General features: G+C 36.0%; 1 pseudogene; it reads left to right on the top strand.

The window, feature by feature from the left end:
• Positions 1-3,125: 3,125 nt before the first annotated feature.
• LOC145241968 (5S ribosomal RNA) lies at positions 3,126-3,242 on the top strand (annotated as a pseudogene).
• Positions 3,243-8,703: the final 5,461 nt, after the last annotated feature.

Raw genomic sequence — 8,703 nt, 5'->3', positions numbered from 1 at the left:
TTCGTTAGCTATTAGACCTCTTACTGACAAATTCCTAACCTTGCACACGTTCAGCTTCAAGTAAAGTAACCCTATCCACCAAAACGATAATGCTAGTAGACTCGTTACGTTCTATCCCTACTTACATATTTGCTGCTTTTTATTTTTTCCTTTTCATTCTATAACAATATATTAGTAGTAAATATGACCTCTGAACTTTAAACGTAATTTGCTTGAATTAAAGCTTATGCTTATAACATTAATAACAACAAAAATTCTTTCGTTTTAGAAACGATCGAATTCTAAAAGATGTTGTTAATGTTGAATTCATGGATAATAATATTAAAAATATATTTCAATTGACTATAAAACAGCCCTGTTTGACCTAAAAGTTCCTACAGTGAGCTGATTTTACATCTGCGATAGTTAAAGTAATATTATAAATTTGACTTAACCACTATATCTTTAAGCTTGCATTAGTACTTGCCTATTTGTACATTTTATATATATATATACATTTGACTTTCTAAATAAACACACACACACACACATACACACACACACACACACACACACACATATATATATATATATATATAGTCATCCACATACAGTAGTGTAGCTGTTTCACAGCTAATCAGTGTGGCTAGATAAGCAACTACCTCAGACCAGTATTGAAACCTGACCGCCCATATGACATTCAGAGCTTTTAACCATTGCGCTATTAGGCTGCTGCTATGCGAGCAGTGAATTAACAATGTCTTGACATTGTCCAAATACCTTAGCTCAATTTGTTTACACAAAGAGCATCGCTTAATAAACTCATGGTAATTTGTATATCACTTCTCAATATGCTCTCCCCAAGATAGGGAGCATTATAGCCATCCACATACAGTACTGTTTCGCTGTTTCACAGTTCATCAGTGTGGCTAGACAAGCAACTACCTCAAGCCAGGATATATAAAGTTCCAAGTTCTATGTATGCAATATGCGAATTTAGTTAGTATTCACAATATTTCGATATCTTAGAAGCTGTATGTTAATGTTGATAGCACTGTTATTTTCAGGAATACATGGGAACGATGGTCTTTATAAATGGTGATGGTTTTGGCTTGCATTTATGTTGAAGACAAGTTGTGAATTTTCTATATAAATGACTAAACCCCTTTTGGAGTTATAAATATGTATGCATGCATGAACATTTATTTTTGCGTTTCTGTAGAGAGAGAGAGAGAGAGAGAGAGAGAGAGAGAGAGAGAGAGAGTAAAAGAAATTGCTACATACATCATAGAAATACAAATAAAAATATATAAACATCAACAGTTAATGCAGATCAATCAACCTTTCGATTTTTCCATATCAACATTACACAAAATAAATCTTGCAATTCCAATGATGACATATGAATGTTGTTTACATAATTTTATTTATAAAAATTCTACTTATCTATTGAGGCTTTTGGAATAATAGTGTTTTACTTCCTGTTATCAATATATTTGAGCTTTATAAATATTATGTTATTCCAAGTTCGTATAGATTGGATAAATGATCCTATGAACATTACTATGTTTATAAAAAAGTGTTTAATAACAAATCGAATGGTATATTTATACAAAATTGTTAGCTACATATGGTTATACGGATTTCATCTAAAGCCTAAAACTAGCTAAAATTCCATCGAACCAAATAGAATATGAATGCAATTCTTTATCTATATAAAAGCCAAGTACGTCCAAGGATGGAATACTGCTGCCATATATGGGCAGGAGCTGCTAAAAACAGCCTATCCTGCCTTGACAGAGTACAAAATAGACTTCGTGGCTTAGTGGGGGATGCCCTTTTCTCTTCCATGCAACCTCTCTCCCACAGAAGAGACGTTGCGAGCCTGTCTTTGTTGTATCGTTATTTCCATGGCAGGTGCTCGTCTGAGCTCCAATGTCTGCCCCCCCCTCGCCAATCTTTCATGAAAAACACCCGTCTAGCTGAAACCACTGTCAATAATTTTCCCCACACTTTATCTGTGTCTAAATCAAAACGCGGATTCCATGAACAAAGCTTCTTTCTTAGAACTGCACGCCTGTGGAACTCTCTTCCGCTTGCCTATTTCCCACCTGACTGCACCTTGGAAATCTTCAAGTCCAACATAAACAAATGCCTCATAAAGCGCCCCCTTAAGTAAAACACTTTATCAAATCTCCATTACTAACGATTACTACGATACTATCCCATTGATTACTGTACACACAATAACCCTTATCTCCGAGTGGCTTCCGGGCCTTGACAGTGGTGACTACCATGTAAAAAAAAAAATTGTTAACTGTAAGAAAAACATATTTTCAATCAGGGATTCTTAAACTAGAATTTCTTTTTGGCTTTATTTTTCATTTGGAAGAAGCGGTCTTACGCTTAAGTTGAAATATGTAAGCATATGCGTAGCTTGAAATATTTGTATTAATAAAACGATATACCACATAAAATATAGATAAAAATATAGTGTAAAGAGGAGTGACACATCAAATACCTTCACTAACATTAATACGGTTTTCCTAGGTGTAGATGGTTCCAAAATCATAATGATGACAGCACACACGAAGTCGGTGAAATGGTGGTAATGGAATTCCCACCCAGCCAACCAACCAACACGGCAAAACAGGCCGAGTAGGGAGGGTAATAAACAAAACGCAAACTCTAAACATCAAGAAGGTGATTCAACAGGCTTCAAACCAACCAATTTTCCATCCTACCTACACCCTCCCAGAATCTGCTGAAAACCATTAACAGGTAAAGTGACTTGGCAGACTGGAAATTTACATGATTTAAATACTAATACAAATAAAAAAAAAACGCAGAACACTATCTATTACTCCATCAATTCATACCTATTCGCCTACATTAGTATATTGATCGCATATCTACATATATCAGACTTGCCAGATCTTTATATCTATTTTAACCTGTTCCTATATATCTAGTCTGTTTATTTATGCCTATTTTTTTCATAGCTAGTGTCTTTTTCTTTCGATCATAGCTATGTATTTATTTATTCATTTATACACATCTATCTATTTAGGCTCATAGACATCTGTATTTATGATTTATTTCACGTCTGTCTATGTAGGTCTATTTCCGTCCGTCTATGTAGGTCTATATACGGCATAATCACGTTGACACACCGGTTCTCGTCAGATCACCGAAGTTAAGCAACGTTGAGCCTGGCTAATACCAGATGGGTGACCATTTGGGAATTCTAGGCGCTGTATGTGCTCTCCGCTTATCTCAGCATTGTTTCCAGTCGTCTTGTACCTCAACTTGCCACTGGTATGCAACAATGTTGACTCAGGAGAGGCGTGGTTGTAGATTGCGCAACTCTTTCCACACAAATTCCACGCGCAGGCACCCTTGCAGTGGGTATCCATAGTTTGTCAAGACTGAAGGAAGCCTTGTATGTAGGTCTATTTACGTCCGTCTATGTAGGTCTATTGACGTCCGTCTATGTAAATTTATTCACACATTTGTATCGATTTTAATCTGTTCACATCAGTTTTTGTCTGTTGACATATAATTATATATTTTGCATAATCATGTTGACACACCGGTTCTCATTAGATCATTGAAATTAAGCAACCTTGAGCCTGGTTAGTACTAGATGGGTGACCATTTGGGATGTCTGGGTGCCGTATGTGCTCTCTGCTTATTTCGGCATTGTGTCCAGTCATCCTGAGCTTCCACTTGACACTGGTATTTAATAGTACCCTCAGTAGAGGTGTGGTTTGAGATTTTGAAACTCTTGCTACAAACATTTCACATGCAGACACCCTTCCAATTGATATCCATAGTCTGTCAAGACTGAAGGAAACTACCATGTATATTGACCTGTTTGCATTATTGTTCACCCATATCTATGTACCTCAGTTTACTCTTATCCATTTACCTACTCTTGGTCTATTACCATTTTCCTGTCTTGCTCTGTTTATATTGATTTTGTTTTCTTAAGATATGTCTGTATACATAGTTATATATTTATATCGGTCTGTTCAGATTTATCTGTCTGTCTTGATAGCAATATAGGCGTACTTCAAACATGATATTTTAACATCTATGTTGAAAAGTACAGCTAAAACCTAATCAAAGGGCAATAACCCATCCAAAACGATTATCACCTTCTGTACCCGAAAAGGAAACACCATTAAGCACAAAACATTGGGCCAAGAAACAAAAGCATACTAGCAATAGAACAACTTCCTTAATCAGCATCTAACAAAATATCCTGACATGCAATATAATAATAATAAACATCTTACTTGCAATGAGGACGAGATAAATAAAATGAAATAAAAAATTATACCGGATTACCTACATAGACATCATCTCCCGATGCATATGTGTAGACTACTAAAATGGCTGCCATACCATCATACGATTTGCATAACTGCCATTCACACAACAAAACTTTACACTGAAGCAAGTGGATGGGGTGATTTCAAACCCATTTTAGCCCATTGAATTGTAACATATGCAATTGAGGACGACTCCCACTAAGTGGCATTTATGGTGTGTGCTGGTGAAGATTTATACACTATAATAGCGATGCTATCGATCCATAAAGGAAGACCACATGTGGACGAAAGTAACATTGATGAATTCAAGGCTACAGTACATAACCATTTCAATTAATTGGAAAATTGTGAATATCAAACGTGTATGTTTTCACCAACTGAAACAAGGACAGATTAATGATGTTTACCAATTGTACTAATATTGACAAGAACATTAAATCACATATTATTGCAGGTTGTCAATCGAACAGAGTTTAAGAACAGGGATTTATCAATCCAAGCTTAACACTGCAAGAATAGCTACAGTTCTCCAGAACTTTAAAGCTAGTGACATCTCGATCCCAACATATGACTGAATCCCACCATTTTGTTGACCTTAATCGAGTCAATGCTGATAGACCGACCACAAAAAATACACTAAGACAAACCTGCCAGAACTGTGTTGGTACGTTGCCACATTTGAATAGTCAACGAAGCTGTCTTGTGTACAACATGTGCACAAAGTGTAATCGTTTTGCTTGTCTCTCGTTCCAACCAACATATAGACAACTGCAATTTGCATCACTCCTCAGTAAGATACAGCCAAAGGCTTAACAAGAGGATACACTACTTTGAAGATGATAGTATGTTAGATAATGAAACTGAATTCGTGTATACGTTTACAGGCAGAAACAGAATTCTGCCATAATTCACCATTGCTGTTTTAGCAATTGGATAAAGTGTTAACTTTTCTGTCTGATTCTGGAACCACAGTCAATATTCTTTTCAGAACAAATTTTGAAAAATTATCCCAAAAAACCCATATTAGAGAACACTTGGATGGTGATATCGACCTATGGCAATGTAAGGCCTATCCTCGTACCTGGAATGTTTTAGACCATTCTTCAAGACACATATGTTTAGTAGATGATGAATTATTATATGCTGAAAAACTTCATGAAAATTGAACTGAAGTCAGCAAGGACAACACAATTAATGATGTCAATGCTTCTGAAGGCGAGTCCCTACCTGCACTCCAAGCACTCTTGAAAGTATGCACACAGATTTCTTTGATGTCCTCAGACAACTTTAGGACTAATAAATCAAACTGGACATTGCATTCACCTTGTTGTCCAACAATACTGACATGTACCAGTCCATGTATGAAAACATATTGAGCTACACATTAAAAAAGGCTAAGGAGTTAGAAGTGATTGAGTAATTAAGTGGGCTGAATCTGTGGCCATCTCTAATTGTCCTTGCTATCAATGGTAAATGTTCCAGTCTACATAATGAGAACAATGCCATAAAAAGAGAACGCTCTTCAACAGCAATGCTCAATGAACTCAAGACAATATTGTTAGAAGCAACATTTTAAGCAAATTAGAATAGGTTACAACCACCTAGTTAGTTGAGGAATCATAGTGTGACACTATTTTGTGCTGCAACTTTATTTTTTTTTTTTTTGCATAGTGAATGTGCCGTGAGAGAGACAACAATTGCCCTCATTCTAACTGACTCATTTTTTTCGGCTGACCAGCATGGGGTAACCATGTATAATTTTGTCCTTCTGCAAAAGGGGGACACTCTCCCTCATCCCCAGCGCAATAAGTTAAGAGTATTAAAACCTTTAAAAGTTTCATTGTTATTAATTATTTTTTAATTGTAACATATGGTAATTTTCTTGTAAAACAAATAGATAAGACTTTTCTATGTAAAATAAACTGTGTTGAGTGTCATTGTTCATCACGAGCACGTTCTTGTGAGCTGTTATTCTAGCCAGAAAACCAATGTCAAGAAATTGTGGACAGCCCAACAAAAGAGGTATGTCTCCATTTAATTTTCCAGAGAACTATACACAGGAGCTGATTGAAAAACCAAGAAACTCTGCCCATCTCCTTAGAACTGTTGCTGTTACAACCTGAGATAAACAGCACCGAAGAGGAAGACACCCAACAGACTGAATTTTTTTTTTTCATTGTTTTCTGGAATACCGTTTGTTAAAACCGAGAGTCCTAATGACAACAAAGTAACTCCTCACCGGCAAACGTATATTACCACATTGATTGTCATTTCCGGGATGTTTCATGACCAAAGTTATCCCTCCCAAGGCACATCTGCATATTATCATGTTGGTGCTGTTCACGGGTCCACATTATAGTACCATAATTGTACATAGGATTTTCATCAAACCTATAGCTACAAGCGACTGTTCTTGGAAATCAGTGCAACGAACGAAAATATTCCGAGAGGCACTATACCAAACTCTTACATGTGTCAAGGTCACTGTTAATATCATCGACGGCATCTTAAGTTAACTAACAAAGAAGGCTATCTCGTGGAATTGGACACAACAAGATACAAGTCAGATGGCATATATTTTGGCTTATTTCGATTCAAACAAGCAAAGAAATCTACACAACTGGCAGTCTAGCAGGCATTTAACAATGCTTACCCAAGAAGGATATCTCGTACAGTTCATAAATTGTGTCTTAACACCTAGGTAACAGAGATACAGACAAAACGTAAAGTACTTATGATGACATGACATGTGAATACTTCCATATTAATATCTTTAGCGCTCCGTTTGTGGCGTCTACCAATCGCAAGCCACTAACATCCATTTTTAATAATACCTAATCTCAATTGTCACTTGTAAACAATGCAAGTATGATTACTGAAAGTCACCAGATAGTTCTTCTGGAGACACTTCACACACATGCTGTAAAACTTAGATACATTGGACGTCAGAGAATCTTTAGAGAGGAAGTCTAGTAAAGAGGCATGTGCGTGTCAGATACATAATTAAAATCAATTTTGACTGCTAAATTGTCACCCTCACTCCCATGAGATAACTGCGTAAAATGTCTCCTCGCCCTCAAGCTTCATGGACAGAGGTCAGTACTGATTTTGGGAATCTCCCAAATGGGAAGTGCATGTTGATCATAACATATGATTACACACATTATATGATTCTGGACTTCAGCAATAGTTGTGATCATAATGCATACTAAGATCTTTGCAGAATTTGGAATCCCCAAACCGCTAAAACTAACAACGAATCTCCATTAAACAGCCAAGAATTCAGTGCATCTCTTCATCACAGTGGATCCAGACACAAGTAAACACCTTCTATACCACTGCCACTGCTGAGAATGAGTGCTTCAGGGAAACACAAAAAAGTGCCTTATCAACAGGAACTCCAAACGACCACCATTTCACAACTGTCGTCTCATCTGCTTCAGCCTTCATTGGATCTGGAAAACAAACTTACTTACTTAATCTGACTCAAATTAAATGACTCTCAAATCAGACAGCATGGTGCTCACACCAAGGCTGGCATGAAGCAGGAAATGTTATTTGTGTCACCGTAGTCGTTAAAGATATCACAATTTCAAATCCTTAATTCCTTACCATCCATCACCACTGGCAAGGTTTCTATGATCACTGTCAGGCAAGGAATCAAACATGTCACAAAGAACAGCTGCTTCTTGAAGAGAACTTCAAGACCCATATATATTAAAATCAATCAAAAAGTCAACTTTGCCTTGGACAATGATACACTGATCAAGGAACCACCTCCAAAAACGTCATGGACACAATATGATTCAAACATATGTATGGACAACACAGGTCAAAACGCACTACCCCCCCTACCGAGACAGTCCAACTAGCAAAGTAATGTGCAGCTAAAGATTAATCAAAGTACTATAATCCTTCGCAGACGATTATGAATTAGAGGACCGGAAAAAGGGAACACTGATGACCACAAAACGGTAAGCAAAAAAGAAAAAAAAGCACACCGGCAATGGAACAGCTTGCATAATTTGCTAACATCTATCATCAAGAGTAATGCATAATTATGCACAAAGTGTGAAATAATGAATATCATATCCATCCACCTGTTAATCACTATGGTAACATCTGTCTTGCTATATATATAAATATATATATAATGGGTTAAGATATTCCGACGAAAGAAAAATGTAAATTAAAATGATTGCGGTCCCATAACAGTTCTTATGTTTTTTAAACTTATTTTATTATTTCATATTTTCAGTTTTAATATTTTTGATTATTTACATCATTGTCATAATTTTTTAAATCATTGAAATAATTTTTTTAATATAGTTCAATATATATATATATATATATATATATATATATATATATATATATATATATACAT

This window comes from Euprymna scolopes, chromosome 2 (genome assembly GCF_053919585.1).
Source record: "Euprymna scolopes isolate OS-2025 chromosome 2, ASM5391958v1, whole genome shotgun sequence".
In the NCBI taxonomy this organism is placed as follows: domain Eukaryota; kingdom Metazoa; phylum Mollusca; class Cephalopoda; order Sepiida; family Sepiolidae; genus Euprymna; species Euprymna scolopes.
Note: the sequence above shows the minus strand (reverse complement) of the source record. Positions and strands in the feature narration are given on the sequence as shown.